This window comes from Cynocephalus volans, chromosome 13 (assembly GCF_027409185.1).
Source record: "Cynocephalus volans isolate mCynVol1 chromosome 13, mCynVol1.pri, whole genome shotgun sequence".
Classification (NCBI taxonomy): Eukaryota; Metazoa; Chordata; class Mammalia; order Dermoptera; family Cynocephalidae; genus Cynocephalus; species Cynocephalus volans.
The window spans coordinates 55,694,273-55,710,670 of record NC_084472.1 but is presented as its reverse complement, the minus strand read 5'-3'; the positions used below and the strand labels follow the sequence as shown (position 1 = coordinate 55,710,670).

The 16,398-nt window shown below is 38.4% G+C and overlaps 1 pseudogene; it reads left to right on the top strand.

Annotated features, from left to right (window-relative positions):
- The first annotated feature begins 13,065 nt into the window (after positions 1–13,065).
- Positions 13,066–14,436, top strand: LOC134362058 (elongation factor 1-alpha 1-like; annotated as a pseudogene).
- Positions 14,437–16,398: the final 1,962 nt, after the last annotated feature.

Below are 16,398 nucleotides of genomic sequence, written 5' to 3'. Positions count from 1 at the left end.
CGCATTTTCTATCAAAGTTCGCTGTACAGATGGATGAATATGCATTTGTTAATATTACCTCCAGTCCCTTTGGTTGAATTTTGTCTCTACATTAAGCACTAAGGATATAATTAAAAATAAGCAAAACCAATCATTGCCACTAATCCTTATTTTTATTTGTTTTTTTACTGACAGACCAAGGTTCTACCTATACAGTCATTTAAACACATCAGTTGCCTGCGGGAAGCCTATCTACTGATACTTTTTTATTGCATTCAGAGTAACAGGATATAGTAGCAGAGTATTTTCTGAATTTCTACAGTTTGAAGAATTTCCAGGACTGTCCAACTCTAAGTGGATTGTTGTGTATTGCTAAACCTCAAGAGGTTTTGTTTTCATGTGGCAGAACAGTCAGAATATTTAAAGCAAGGAATGGAAATGACAAAAGTATCATATTAACAAGCCAGAAAAAAGAAAAGCACCTGAATGGCCACATCTATGAAAGTCTCTTAAGAAGATGAGTTTACAGAATCATTTAAATACTCAAATAATAGAGCTGGGAGCTAGATGGCTGAGCTGTATTCTGAGCTGCAAAATTGTCACATATATTTTCTTATAGCAATATAGGAATGGGTCTGGCAGACAATCTGAGGACTCCAGTGAGTGCCAATAGCCCAGATACCCGCAGAGCTACACCTCAAAGTGCCAAGAGAAAATCCATTCATCCAGCAATAGCTGTATCTGTTTGCAAATTAATTTGCTTGAATAAATTCCCGTTGCCCAGAAAACAAATTCAGAGAGGACACATACCCTGCTGATAATCCAAGTAAAGTGTGTTTTACAGATGGGAGATTAATACAGCCAAATGTTTGATGGCACTTTCTTAAAAAAAAAATGAAAGAAAGAAAGAAAGAAAAAGGGTGTTCTTCCCACTAACAAAAAACAGCCATGAAAAAGAAAAGCAAACAGCAGACAGTTGTTCTAGTGCAGGAAACTGTATTTTAGAAAGAGAATGGTGGCATAACTATAACTCCTGATTTGGGGGGGTTTGTTATGATGGTTATATAGGGGTGGATAATGAAAATAGAAATGATTCTAGTTAAAGGTAGAGGAGGTGCTTTCTCACAGCCACCCATTTAAAAGGCATACACATTTCTTATTTAGTAAAAGTATTTTTGAGCTGACAATCTCTCTCTCTCTCTTTTCATGAAAGTACCTATTTTCACCTTCAAATTAATCATTTCTTAGAGCTAATTACTCTAACATGATTTATTTTCTCCTAATACCTAACCAAAATCATTTTGGTGAGGAGTAAGAGTTTGGGGAACCGAGCAGGCAGAAGGGAGGGCTGACTTTGGGGCTTAGGGAACTGCAGGAATATGCAACCCAGGGCAGGCAACGTGTGCACAGGAGACATCAGGGAGGCAAGAAATGAGAAAGGAGCATTGAAAGTGAGGTGTAAGGACACCAAAGGAAACTGCATCCTTTTGGTAAACGTGGCATGAACACTTTTCCTGAATGCAACCTGTGTCTTGCTTTAAGAAATTGCGAATACTCAATCAAGTAGATAAGGTTGACAGCTGTATGAAAGTAATAAATTCATAAAACACTAAAGGTAGGGGGCAAAGGATTATGTAGTAAATGGTATATCTATCTAAACTAACTGGAGGCAAAGTTAGTTTGAAAGAATGATAATTCACATGGTTCAGGCAAATTTGATTTTTAGAATAAATTTTAATATATAGTGTTTTACTGCTTTCAAGGGCAGAGAGTAACCAGAACTACAGTTAGTAATTTTGCAGTTAGAATATACAATGACCAGTCAGGGTAAAACCACCCTTCTAGAATCAGGCCCCATAACTTGTCCTGCTCCTGATAATGTTCCTCATCTTCCCAAGTTCTCCCAACACCAGTATTGGTCTGGGCACCATCATGTTAATCTCATCATGGCTGGTTCACATTGAGTGAGTTCCAGGTCCCAGAGGTCGTTTCTAGTATCTAATACCCATGTGACTCTGTGTAGCCAGATACTAGTGCCTTCCCTGACCCCATCTCCCATCACTCTCTGCCTTCTGAATCCCTTTCACAATCACCTCCTGAAAAGCCCCGATATCATCAACCTCTGCTGTGATAGTTCCCTTTTACCTTCTTGTTTTAATGAAAACTTGGCTCTTCCCTGAAGGTTTAGCATGAAGCCCTCTCAAGGGGTAGCTGTTTTCTCTCCCAACTATCATGTGCCACTCTACCTGCTGGTGAGGCACGTGTCCTCCTTGATTCCCATCGACGTTCCCGGATCTTGTGTTCTCCCTAAAAACACTCAGGTTTGTTTCCCATATTTATACATCACCCGTCCTGAATACATCCACCCCATCTTCAATCCATTGGTCCTATACCTTTCATAATCCTCCACCTAACTCGTGTCTTCAGTACTCCCTTCTTTACCCAACTTAACTTCTACCCTCAATTATTGTAATCACTCCTTCACATACCTCTCATTCCCCTTGTCCTGCCCTCACCTTGCTCTACTCTCACATTGTACTGGTTTGGCCATCTACCTTGCCTGGCCCTGGATCTTCCCCTATTCTGCCTCTGCACACAAGCAGTCAAAGATTGCTGGAGAAAAATCTCATACCATGTTTGTAACCAGATAACCTCAGTGGGCTGTGAGTGCTTCCCGGCAGTCATGCTACTTCCTGACTTTGTTCACTCACCCCGCCAGAGGACCGTGTCACGTCTTTCTCTCTTTCCCCCCATTTTCACTCTGTAGTGGTGTATACGCACTCTACTTCCCCTGCCCTTCCTATGAGAGTAACTGGTCATGTAACCAGCAAAGGCTTGTCCTTCTTCTTGTGCCTTAAATATCATCCTCCCTTGTCTACTCAAAGATATCCTCCCAGCAATTCTCATTTTTCTCTCCTGCATCAGTAATTTCCTCTTTCTGAATAATTTTCATCAGCCTACAGCATGCTGTCATTTCTTCAGTCTTAAAAAAAATGTAAATCCTCCCTTGATACCACTTTCCTCTCCTGATACCCCATTTTCACTCCTTCCTTTTATGGCAAAACTCCTTGAATGGGATTTGTACACAGCCGACTGCAATTTCTCTTCTCCTTTCTCTTGAAACCATTCCAGTCAGCCATCTTTCTACCACCTCGCTGAAACCACTCTAATCAAGGGTTGACCCTTAAAGATCATTGTTGAATGATCTTCACTTTGCTAAATTCAATGCTTGAATCTTAGTCTCCATCTGATTTGACCTCTCAGAAACATTTAACACAGGACGTTACTCTCTTCTTGAAATATTTTCTTCACTCGGGTTTCCAAGAAATCCGTCTCTTGCATTCAACTGTTTCTCTTCTCTTCTCTCTCTCTCTCTCCCTTCCTCCCTGTCTCTCTGTCTCTCTTTCTGCTATTTTCTCCTTATCTTTCTGTTCCTTGATGATGTAGTCTCTCTAGACTTGGTCCTTGGATATCTTCTTTTGTTGCTCTACCTCACATGGATTTGTCACCTCTCTTCCCCTGGGTGATGGAGCTGCAAAAGGATTACTCAAAGCCCATTTCTTCTGAGCAGTGAGAGACCTCAAAGGAGTTAATTTCCTGGAACCCTCAAGAGAGAGGCATTCCTTCCTTTGGAAATTAACCACCAACTGGGGTTCTCTCCCCAAATTTATTCTCCAGAACAGGAAGTTACAGCAAAAGAACATACGTGGGGTTATGGCCAAGTATAGTTTAATAGTAGAAGCTGGTAACATCAGTAAAACAAGCAAAGTGTCATACCATAATGTAGTTGGCAAAAGGTTAAGTCAATCCACCAACAAAAGCTTGTTCTTAGCAAATATTATGTTTTCCTGCAGTAGTTTCCTCAGTGTTTTTACATATCAATCAGTAGGTTAACCAAGGACATCTGTCCTTGAGCCAGCGACTTTGCTATGTTACAATTTTATATCCACAACAGAGACTTTAGCCTAAGGAAAGTTCCCTGTCTTTTGCAAGGTTAACTTTTCTATATGTAATTCAAATAGGTTAGGCTAAACCTCAGACTACAGGGCTTTGCAAACTAGGCCCCGTGTAATACATTTGCTTTATAAGTGTTAGTATATTCCACATTCTTTTCCTGTCTTTATTCACAAAAAAACCTCATGGCTTTAGGTACTGTACCCACTTGGATATATAACAGGCATCTTAAGTTTAATCTGTCTAAGCTGCATTCATGGTAGTTCACCTTCTCCTGACCCTAAACTCCCCCCTCCACAGTCTCAGTTAATGACTACTTTATTTTTCCACTTACTTGGGCCCAAAATCTTAAAGTTATCTTTGCCTTCTATTTTTTTTTCTCATGCCCATGATTGAACCCACCAGCCAATTCTACTGGCTCCATCTTCAAGTATATCCAGTTACTTCTCACCAGCCCACAGTTACCACCTTGTCAAGACAACACCATCACTCACCTAGATGGTTTCAACAGCCTTTTAGCTGGTTTTCCTGCCCCTCTGCAGAGCAAGCAGAGTGGTACTGCTGAAATAAAAGCAAAAGGTGTCCCTTTGTTGATGGAATTCCTCCATGGCTCCTCTCTCAGGCAGGAGACAAGCTGAAGGTTACTATGGCCCCAGGGCACTACACGGTCTGGCCCTGCTCTAGTTCTCTGACCTTCTCTCCCCTCACTTATACATTTCCACCTGAGCTGGCTTCCTTGCTGTTCCTTCTTCTGGCCAAAAATCTGGGAATAGCACAAAGTAAACAATTTTTATATATATAAATAAATATTAGTTGAATCAATGGATAGAACTTGAGAAATGCTGTTTCTTACTCAACCACACACAACAACAAAATCATTAGAACTTGGATTTGAATTCAGAACTTACCAGACCCCAAATCTATGCTCTTTCCATTCTATGAGTAATGCTGCTTGAATTAGCACATATTTTCAAACTGCTTTGGAGGATGTTTCTGAGCTGGTCACTTTAAAATAATTACCAAAAACAGATTTCCAGAGTTTAGGATTCTTAGAAAACATTCTCCCCTGAGTTTACATATAAACCATAAAAAGTCAGAAATTTCAGGTATTTTTTTTTCATTGAAAATGTGCATTGAACAGTTTGACTCTTTAAGGCATGGTTGGCTATTTTGTTTTTATTTCTCATATTTATTCTTGAACTGAATCTTATTTCCTACAAATACAGCGAGAAATTATCTTGTTTATTGTTAACTTGTTTTTCCTTAGAAAAAAATATGGGTTTTGAACTTATAGGTTTTTGGATCAAAGAAAACCTTTTGAACTTATAAGAGGTTTTTCATTCATGAATCCTGAAATGAATTTAAGGTTCTTGGATAGATTGTCCTAGAGATGGAGGAAGGAAAGAGGGATTCTAGTACAGATAAACACGTTAACCACAGTTTCAATAAATAAGTAAATACTGATTCTTCCACTTGCTGCCAGCTCAGAAAGGATTAGTTAGAGGGCTCCTTTCTAGAATTTGTAATAATAAATTCTCCTCAGAATTCAGGGTACAAAGGGCCTCTTTTATAGTTCAACAGGTTACAGCCAACCAAAGGATCACATATCACACAATATGATTGTGTTTTTCAAAGAGAGGATATATTTTCTTTTGGATCTAATTTTCTTTCTTCTCATCTCCTTACTCCCTTCTGCAATGACTTCTCAACAAGTGCATCCTCCTCGGAGATGTTGTTTCAGATTCCTAGCTGTCTTGTGACTCTGGGCACAACAGGAGCCACTTTTCTCTCCCAGCTGATAATTTTGTCAGGAGGCCTGGTGTGAGAAGCGTTCCCAGGTGCCAAGCCCTGCTGCCGAAGGACCCAGCTTCTGAGATGAACAACCCTTTATTGTGCTCTCCTAGAGTGCTTGTTGGGTCATGTGGCATCTTTCTTTAGAGAAGAAATTCTCTGCTGTCATTTAAAACAATACAAGAACATGCTTGGGGACAATGAGGAAATCTGTTTGTGGGGAATCAATTTATTATCTTAAGTGGTACTTTTTAGAGAGATGATTGGCCTTTTTCTGATCTTTCTTGGGGAAACTGCATTTGCATTTCTCCCACAGACTAATTCAAGACAAATGAATTTGTAAGTTTAGTGGAACTCATTCCCTTTGGAAGCTTCCTGGCTTTAAACATGTCTATCGTATGAGAATCCCAGACTTCAGAGTTCTAGAGTAATCAGTAAAAATGATGGCAGTGGTGGCAAGAGCCTGAGACACACATGCAGATTCCTAGACCACACAAGAGCTTCTGGAACACTCCCCAGACTTCATTTTGAAGACGGTTTGGAATTATATGTGAGGCTTATTCTCTCCTCAAGGTTTGGGCAGACTCAAACAGATGGAATGAGTGGCTTCATTTTTTGTTTATGTGTCTAATTGAATTAGATAATCATGTTTACACCCTGATTTGGAATCTTGTAAACACAGCCTGCTTATCCCGAAGATACTTTGGCTGTTTGACTGGCATTGACCTTAGAAGCCTAAAGAGGAAGAGGAGGAGGAGGAGGAGGAGGAGCAGCAGCAGCAGCAGCAGCAGCAGCAGCAGCAGCAGCAGCAGCAGCAGCAGCAGCAGCAGCAGCAGCAGCAGCAGCAGCAGCAGCAAAGATCTGATGCACATCAGAGGTCAACACAATTTCATAAAGTAAAATAAAAAGCCCATTGTAGAGCCACCCTTTTAGAGGGAAAGCTATTTCTCTATTGCATGGCTAAATTCTTAATATTATGAGTCATTATCTAATCCAGTGATGTTAATGTGAGGAGGCATCAGAATCACATGGGGAATGGGTTGTTATGACACAGCCCGCTGGACCCCACCCCTAGAGCTCCTGGTGCAGCAGGACTGGGATAGAGACCTGGGAATGTGCATTTCTAACAGGTTCCCCGGAGATGCTGATGCTGCTAGTCTAGGTACCACACTCTGAGAACCATCAATTTAATCCATTGTGCAAACTTTCACCCTCCTGGGATGTTTATCATAAATTACTTGAAGGACAGTATGTTTAATTCTTTGATACACAAAGAAGTTCTTCCTATGAAACAATTTATATGCTATATACTTTAATTACAGTTTATACTTAATATTTAATTAAAAACTAATTGATTTGAAAGGATATTTTAGAGACATAATGTGAGAGACAGCATGGAATAAAGCAATGTTTCTCAGGCTTGAGTAAAATGTGAATCCATTCAAGTCATTTGTATAATAATGCTAGTTGATATTGTAAGAAACTGAGTGGAAGCTCATTATGCTATGTAACTTGTAAATCTACAATTCATAAATTATAATTATATGTATACACAATATAAAATATATAAATAACTTTACAAATTATATAATAGATTAAGTAAGCATAAATTTATATAAAAATATAAAAGTATATGTTAAATATATTTTAATTTGAAATCCAGTTGAATTCAAATGAAAGTATTAAAAAATCCAGATTAGCAACTTAACTTAATGTGACTAATGTGCTATTTTGAGGGAATTAAAACAATGTTTGCATTGCGACTATGGCTAGATCTTTCTTCAGTGTGTCATATCCCCGTGGGTGTGTGTCGGAAGACTCACATTTTCCACTCCTTTCTATCTAAACTCCTGAGAAATGTTCATTCAGTCAGTGTAACATGCTGTGCATTGGCCTTTCCTCAATATATTACATCACTTACTTATTAGATATGCCTGGTTTTTTGTTGTTGTTTTCTTTCCTTAAGCTCTCAGCACTAAAATAGTATTAACTAGTGCCATTGCAAGCACCCATTTATTCAGAAGTGTGCCTACTATGTTTTTCGAGTCACTGTTATAGGTATGGGCGAAAAAAATCCAGACAAGGAACCTGGGGCTTATTGAGCTGGGGTATGGTGGTGGGGTAGAGGGTGAAGAAGTAAAAAATCAGGTTGGAGGAGTAGGCAAGGGCTAGATCATGTGCAGTCTCATGAAGCAATGTGAGGAGTTTGGATTTTCCTTGAATTGTAGTGGGAAGTCATTGGAGGGTTTTGTTTAGGGGATTTAAATTATTTTAAAAAAAAAATCTGGCTACTACACAAAGAATGACCTGTAAAGGCAGAAGATTTAGTGAACCCTGAATCTGAAATAATTATTTATCTTAACCTGGTCATTCAAGTGATACACAGATGAAGATATGCTCATATTAACTTTCAAGAGAATCCTAAAAATTCAAACATGCACATATTTATCAGATGTGTTGAGAGAATGTACATTTTCCACCACTTTTCTATAATAATAATGAAAAAAAAAATGATAGAGAACTTTGAAGCCCCTTAAGCTATTCTCAGGATCGTGTGTAACACTCTAGGAGAATCTGTACAGTTTTTGATATCAGACATCGTTCTGACACAGGTTGGGCCTCTTCATGAGTTGCTTAACCTTGCAAGGCCTCTGTTCTTCCATAGTGGGGCTAATTATGCTTCTAACTTGAAGCTGTTGTGGGGTGGGGGGGTTGAGCACAAAGAGTCATTGCACTGAGCATTGGGGTAGTCACTTTACATATATTTACATGCATTTAAATAAAGGTGTCAAGAGAAAAATGTAACACAAAATGAAAGCAGGTTAAACACTCCAAGATTCAAGAAGGCCAGGGCAGTTATAATTATCATAGGTGAGAAAAGAAAACTAGGAAATTGAGACTGGGTCAGGATGAAGGTGCTTTTCTCTCAGTCTTGACTTCCTCCTACTACGCTTTTTGAGTATGCTATTAAATAGGAAATTCTCACTAACACAAAACAAAAAGAGCCTTTCCCAACTCTCTGAGAGGAATCAGTTCACTTCTTTGTAGTTATTCTTGCTTTGTAGATAAAAACATTTCATTCAAGAGGCTAATCCATTGTTATGATTTCTGTATTGAACTCCAGGTCAACCCTAAACTAGCATCCTCAGTGAGCCACTGAACTCTGCCTCTTAGTGGAATTATGATGATAGTAGTTTCCATAACCATTTGTTAAAATCTGTGTGGCTGACTTTCATTTGCTTTTAAATTATGCGACAATTCTAAGGATTGTAATGGTATTCTCCTGATGAATGCTTAAAAGAGACTTCTGCCAATAGCCCTATGAGACGGAGGTACCCTAGTCAAATCTCAGAGATAAAGGATGAAAAATAGAGTAAGAGAGAAGGTGATGTTGAAAATACATTCTAAATTGTCTTAAAGCACTAAGTCTTTGATAAAATTGTAATAAAAATGTATATTTTAAATACCATTGTAGAATACTGTATATATTTACAAAGAGAGAAACAAAGAATTCTTATTTTGTCCAAACAAGACCTGGTCTGTTCAGTGCTGTCCTGTCCTTGCAATTACTTTTGTAATGACAATGAATAAACTTAACTCCTCCACCAAATATGCTTAAGGATAATTTCATACCCCAGTGCAAAGCAGCTGCTTCTGCTATGGCCAATGTTTAACAGCTCAGAGCAAGAGCACATGAGCACATCTGAAGGGAAGCGTAGCAGGCTATTTCAATTTGAAACCATGGCATCAAGAATATTGCATGTTATCTCCACACTCGGACTCCCCCCCACCCCCACCAGACCATTCCAAGGGGACAAGAAGTCCTAGTTGTGATGTGTTTAACAAAATGCTTCTAAAAACTTTCTCAATGAATTGGGCTTTGCAAGAAGACCGTGATATATTTTGCCTGCAGTCTTTTTCATTTTTAATTTTTAAATTCAGTCATGTTTTAAGTGTGCTTCCATTTCATTCACACTTAGCCTACCAAGCTGTAGTATTCTAAGAGTTATTTGATGTCGAAGAAGTTCTATACATTTTTTATAAGCCATATTAAGTGTTTCTCTTTGAACCATAAAGTTGTATTTTTGCCATCTCTAAGAGGAAATCAGACTGAAAAATAACATGGATAGAGTTCCTAAATGCAAAATCACTAACAGGAAAAAAATGTTTCTCAAAATCTTTTATCATCCAATAAGAGGATATTTATCCACAAACAGCCTGGGGATGAATTATGCTTCATTCTTTAATATCCTTCAGGAACAAATAGAATTTGCATAAGGCTATCATCACAGTATTGCAGCAAACAAGCCACCTAATGGTTCTTTCAGAAGGTCAATGTAATGTTGAAAAAAAAAAACAGGAAAGGTTATTCAATATCATGCATATATTCCTCTCCCTCAACTAGCTTGGTTAATGGAAACGCTTACTTTTGAGGTAGCTCAATCATTACCCTTCTTTCTTGCATAAAAGGATTGAAATGCAGGGACTCATTCAGTTTTTTTTGTTTGTTTGTTTGTTTTAAATCTCCCATTCTTTCTTTCCTTCTACCCAAGAAACGATCCAGTGTTTCTTGATGATGCATTTAGAAATTTTAAAGCTCAGGGTAACCTAGAGAAGGACTTATTCTTATATCTTCTAGGAACAAGGTTCTACCATTAGCGTATGGACCCAACGCTTTGAATGAAAAGGCATCAAAATTTCCATTGATGAACTTTGTGATGTACTTTGTGATGGAGAAAGTGAACCTACCTTTTCTGGTCTAGGACAGCCTTGACAAGTGAAAACTCTGACAGCTGCATCCAGCATAGGAATGAAGACAAGGTAGGAAAGCTGGAGGGCAGAACTAGGCCTACCCAGAGTCATAGAGGCCCCTCCAGAGCTGTTCAAGTCTTGTTTTAATTTTTGGCACTGCAGTCCATTTTTCTTCTTTTTTTCCCCCAATGAATAACATTTTTAATGAAAAGTAACTATTTTCCAATTCAAAAAATGTACATTGTTTTGCATTTTTGCTAATCTTTTCAGTGTCTCATTTGATAGAAGACAGTTGAATTTTCACATCTCTTTCTGCTGTGAAATGTTGTTTTGAGTGGAGCACACAAAGAAAGTACAGACTTGACATGGATAAGTAGTTGGAAGGGAGAAGTATTTTGGAAATGTTCTTTAGAATTAGATACAAGAGTCATAGGAGAAAGGCAGTTTATAGGAAGGGCAGGTCTTCCCTGCTGACATCTTTCTTCTGCCCCTCATCTGCTCCAGCCAGCCTCTGAGTCCCTGAGCAGTTAGTTTGAGAATCACTGTGACCAATGTCAACTCTCTCATTTTACAGGTGGGAAAACTGAGGCAAAAGAAATGTAGCAATTTTTTCCCAAGTCACACTAATTTTTAAAAATTGGGGTTTTTTTTGGACAGTATTCAAGTTCTTTTCCATTGCACTATACCAGAAGTCAACAAACTTTTCCTATAAAGAACCAGATAAGACATGTTTTAGGCTTTGTTAGCTATATGGTCTCTGTTGGGACCACTCAACTCTGGTACTGTACTGTGGAAACATGGACAACACACGAACAAATGGGCAAGGCTGTATTCCAGTAAATGTTATTTATGGAAATTTTAATTTGAATTTTATGTAATTTTTATGTGCTACAAAATACATTCTTATATTTTTCTTTTTCTTTTAACTATTCAAAAAAGGAAAGATTATTCTTACTTCATTGGGCTATACAAAAATAATCATGAAGCCATATTTGGCCTCTTCACCACCTTTTCATCCAGCCTACATAGTACTTTTCATGCACTAAGTTTAAGCATTTGGGGGGGAGTTATACAAGTGTCGTTTCTTTTCCATTGATATCTCCAATTCAGCCATCCACCTGCCCTGTCTGTATCTCTGAGTTTTCTCCAGCCACATCTTATTTCTCCACAGTTTTACCTGAGAGTTCAGAGCAGTTTATTAAAAAGTTAGAATTAGAAGAATTCTCATGACTGTTTTACAACTGAATGAACATGTGAAAACATAGTCAATCGAAGTCGATTTCGTTTTTTTTTTTTTTTCCTTTTCTTTATTTTTATTTTTTTGGCAGCTGGCTGGTACAGGAATCAAACCTTACACCTTGCTGTTCTCAGCACCACAGTCTAACCAACTGAGCTAACCAACCAGCACAAAGTTACAGTCAGATAGCCAGAACAAGTTCTGGTGCTCAAGGGTGACTTTAATAATATTGTACTGTAACAATTTCAAGACAGCCAGAAAAGAAGATCCTAAATGTTATAACCACAAAGAAATGATAAAGTTTTAGATGACAGATATGCTAACTATTCTGACTGGATCATTATATAATGTATGAGTGTACTGAAACAACAAACTGTACCCCATAAACTTGTACAATAAAAAAAAGTCAGTTTCATGTCCAACTCCAATCCTTCCAATTTTAGAGATGCTGTTGAGGGAGAGGACCTGGTTCTGTGCCCTCTCAGTGCTCCTGACACTGTGGCAGGGTGCAGCAGGTGGGACCATACTCCACTTCACTTTTCGGCTATTGTTCTGAGATGGACTTTCCCAAAAGAATGAGGGTCTACAATAGAAACAGCACCATTTATAATTTGACCAATAAAATAATAGCTAACATTTATTCAGCAACCACCATGAAAGACAATATTATAAAATGGTTTTAAGGGCAGACAAATCGATCTGTAGATTGCCTGGGTCATTCCCAGCTCTGACACTTACTAGCCATGTGACATTGGGTGACTTAGTTCAGTTGCTTCTTCCTCAATTTCCTCATCTGTAAAATGGTCATGAAAACAGGAGTATATACTTCACAGAGTTATAGAACCAAATCTTTTAGCATATGTGAAGCACTTTAAACAGTGTCTGGTAAATGGTAAATGCTACACAAATACAAGATGGTATTATTATCATTGGAGAGATATCACCTTAAGTTCCCTCTCTTCATTTTCCCTCTCAATTCTTCTATTTCTTTGCTCCAGAGGTAGGCACCATTAACTGTGTGGCATGCTAAAATCCAGACATTGTCTGTGTATACAGTGATAATGATAGTTAAGAATTATTGAGTACGACCAGACACTATTTTAAAGGCTTTCATTGTATTAAATAATTTAATTTTTGTAATAATCCTCTGAGATAGACACTGTTAAAATATATGTAAGGATGAAGAAACTGGGACATAGAGAAATTATTACAGCTAGCCCAGGGTCACTTAGCTGGTAAATGGCAGAGTCACTCCTGAAAACAAACTAATTAAGAGTCGAACCTGCTTTTTTGCAATGGGTTTGCTGCCAGAACACAGGTGTTGTGAAAACCACTGCTAAATCAAAGCCAAAATGGGAAAGGAAAAGATTCATATTAACATCGTTGTCATTGGATGCATAGATTCAGGCGAGTCCACTCCTGCTGGCCATCTGATCTACAGATGTGGTGGGATTGACAAAAGAACTATAGAAAAGTTTGAGAAGGAGGATGCTGAGATGGGAAAGGGCTCTTTCAAGTATGCCCAGATCTTGGATAAACTGAAAGCTGAACCTGAGGGTGGTGCAACCAATAATATCTCCCTGTGGAAATTTGAGACCAGCAAGTATTACATGACTATACTTGATGCCCCAGGACACAGAGACTTTATCAAACATGATTACAGGCACATCTCAGGCTGACCGTGCTGTCCTGATTGTTGCTGCTGGTGTTGGTGATTTTGAAGCTGGTATCTGCAAGAATGGGCAGACCTGTGAGCATGCTCTTCTGGCTTACACACTGGGTGTGAAACAACTGATTGTTGGTATTAACAAAATGGATTCTACTGAGACACCCTACAGCCAGAAGAGATATGAGGAAATCATTAAGGAAGTAAGCACCTACATTAAGAAAATTTGCTACAACCCCGACACAGTAGCATTTGTGCCAATTTCTGGTTGGAATGGTGACAACATGCTGGAGCCAAGTGCTAAAATACCTTAGTTCAAAGGATGGAAAGTCACCTGTAAAGATGGCAATGCCAGTGGAACCACACTGCTTGAAGCTCTGGATTGCATCTTGCTACCAACTTGTCCAACTGACAAGCCCTTGTGTCTGCCCCTCCAGGATGTCTACAAAATTGGTGGTATTGATACTGTCCCTGTGGGCTGAGTAGAGACCAGCATTCTTAAACTTGGCATGGTGGTCACCTTTGCTTCAGTCAACATTACAACTGAAGTAAAGTCTGTTGAAATGCACCATAAAGCTTTGAGTGAAGCTCTTCCTGGAGACAATGTGGGCTTCAATGTTAAGAACGTGTCTGTCAAAGATGTTTGTCATGGCAATGTTGCTGGTGACAGCAAAAATGACCCATTAATGGAAGCAGCTGGCTTCAGTTCTCAGGTGATTATTCTGAACCATGCAGGCAAAATCAGTGCTGGATTGTCACAAAGCTCACATTGCTTGCAAGTTTGCTGAGCTGAAGGAAAAGATCGATCAGTGTTCTGGTAAGAAGCTGGAAGATGGCCCTAAATTCTTGAAATCTGGTGATGCTGCCATTGTTGGTATGGTTCCTGACAAGCCCCTGTGTGTTGAGAGCTTCTCTGACTGTCCTCCTCTGGGTCGTTTTGCTGTTCATGATATGAGACATACAGTTGCTGTGGGTGTCATCAAAGCAGTGGACAAGAAGGCTGCTGGAGCTGGCAAGGTCACCAAGTATTGCCCAGAAAGCTTGGAAGGCTAAATGAATATTATCCCTAATACCTGCCACCCCAGTCTTAATCAGTGGTGGAAGAACTGGTCTCAGAACTGCTTATCACAATTGGACATTTAAGTTTAATAGTAAAAGACTGGTCAATGATAACAATGCATTGTAAAACCTTCAGAAGGAAAGGAGAATGTTTTGTGGACCATTTTGTTTTTGTGTGTCTCAGTTTTAAGTTATTAGTTGTTAAAATCAGTACTTTTTAATGGAAACAACTTGACCAAAAATCTGTCACAGAATTTTGAGATCCATTAAAACAAAGTTTAATGAGAATAAATAAATAAACAAACAAATAAATAAATAAAAGTCAAACCCAAATAGATGTGGGATGAAAATTCATATGATCATATGACCGATGTCCATGGTTCAGGAGAATGCTGGTTTTGATAGTTCCTAGTATATTAAATCTAAGAGGTACTCTTGAAACCTAGAAGACAAATTTTAGAGAATAAGAAGAAAGTACTGCTTTACACAATGGGCGAGAAATCCATATTATTGCCTCCCAAAACTGTAGAGGCTTCTTGAAGATTCAGAAGGACAGAATAGAGATGTTTAGGATTCAATACTAACCTGATCTCAGAGGGTTGCTCTTTTTCAGGCAAGGCAATAATATATTCTCCCAAACACTACGTGGTACTTCTCTCTAGGTCAAAGAACAGTAATTTGAATAAAATATGACTGGCTCAGAATAGTAATTTTATATCGTTTTTGCCTTGTTAAGTTTCACATTACTTTTTTTTTTTTTTAACTTTATCTCCTTTGGGTTAAACTCTATTCAAATAGGAGGCTATCAAAAGGACACCTGCAAATATAGTGGATCACTGCTTAACAGACTGTGGTATATTAACCCCCATCAAGAGCCTCTGTTCCCACACCACCCACAACTCTCTTTGATGAGAGCCAGCCTCAGAAGATTGACAATTAACTCCAGTCCAGAAGGAATTGTTTTGGGAGCATCTTCAAAAATTTAAATACCACAGTGGGACAACTTTAAGCATCTTAAATAATCATAGGTTTGAAATCTAGGGGTATATTAATGTGTTGGCATTAATGTGATGGCTCAAAATGTTTCCTGCTATTTGTTTTCTTGCAGTTCATAAGGATTGCAACTTCAAAGGACATTAATTAATTGCTGACAATTTACCAGCATGCATGAGAAAAATGAACAAACAGAACTAAAACAATTTTGGCTGAATAATTGTGTTGTTAAAAAATACTTTTTTTCACCTTTAGGTATAAAGCATTTCATTACAGAGTTTTCAAATATTCTCAAGGGTTTACACATATCACAGCCTGCAAAAGCATAATTTTCTTTTCCTTCTATTATGCCCAATTATCTTTTCTTTTTACCATTAAAATCAGGTAAAGATAATAATGCCTTGATAAAATAATTGGTTGTAAATTAGTCATTTTAGTAAATTATCTTGCTCCACAAACCTGTTTTCCATTTTGTGCTTCCTACTTGAATGAATATCACTGAAGCTAAAAACCTCAGAATCTACTTTGAATTATCCACAGTCTACCAAATCCACACTGAAAGTTCATTTCAGAATACATGCTTAATATCTCATAGTCACTGATGTTACCAAGAGCCTGATTGTTACTTGCCTGGGCTGCTGTCTTACTGATTCCTGTTCTGCTCAATTACCCATAGAAAACAGAGAACTGGCAAATCATCAGCCTCCTCATTTTTTAAAAAATTGGTGGCTCCTTGAAGCTGAGAAAATGTTGTCTAAATTCTCAGCAGAAACAATCTTATCTACGATATTATTATTTCATGTCCCACGATTATCATTAGGCTTTTTATCATTTTTTTTTTTTGCTACTCATTTTCATCCCACTACACTAATCCTTACCCGCCCACTGACCTCTCACTCACCACCAAGTACAGCAGTCACTAGTCTCTGAACCTGTGATGCTCGTGAACATCTCAAGGACTTTGCAC